The sequence below is a fragment of the Penaeus monodon genome, chromosome 22 (assembly GCF_015228065.2).
Source record: "Penaeus monodon isolate SGIC_2016 chromosome 22, NSTDA_Pmon_1, whole genome shotgun sequence".
Lineage (NCBI taxonomy): Eukaryota > Metazoa > Arthropoda > Malacostraca > Decapoda > Penaeidae > Penaeus > Penaeus monodon.
Window position 1 is genome coordinate 44716388 of NC_051407.1, and position 743 is coordinate 44717130.

Consider the following 743-nt stretch of genomic DNA (forward strand, 5'->3'; position numbering starts at 1 on the left):
GGTTAACTCAACAGGTTATTTGTCAGTTATTTTGATACATTTGTCCCCTTTGAAAGGATCGTTTTGACAATTTTTTTCTTCCATGCTTGTAATTGTGGTGAAGATACCTCAAACTATCACTGTATCTCTTGTATATTTCTCTATCCATTTTTTCTTTCTTTGTCTGACTAAATGATGGTCTTTTGTTCCTCACAATGAACTATAGGGCCTGTTTGCCAAGACCTAGAAGTGTCTGCAAGTCACAGATTCTCTTTGGAGCAGAAAGCTTGACTTTGAGCATGAGTTGCTGAAATTTCAGATGCTTTTGCTCTGGCCTGTGTAGTAAAAGGTTGTTGGTTTTTTTGTCACGGTTTAGTTATGTGCCTCACTGTAAATTATGCAGAAGTATATAGTGTCTTTGTAAGCTGTACATTTTTTTGAATACTGTGCTAAAAATTGTGTGGGTAATATAGGTATATATTATATTTTTCAGACATAGGATTCGCTTTCAGGGTAAGAAGGAGAGTAGATGAGATCTTCACTTGAACCATGGCCTCATGGAATAAGTATATGGGTACTAATTAGGATAAGATTAATGATATTATGTACAAATAGGTCTTGATTAGTGTAATTACTTGGTTCATTGTTAATAATCCTAACATATTCTTCACAACTATCACTGGTTTAATACAAGGCTTATCGTTACTACCCTACTATTAAATGTTATAGAAATATAATAAAAAAGAAATATAAAGAGTATAAAC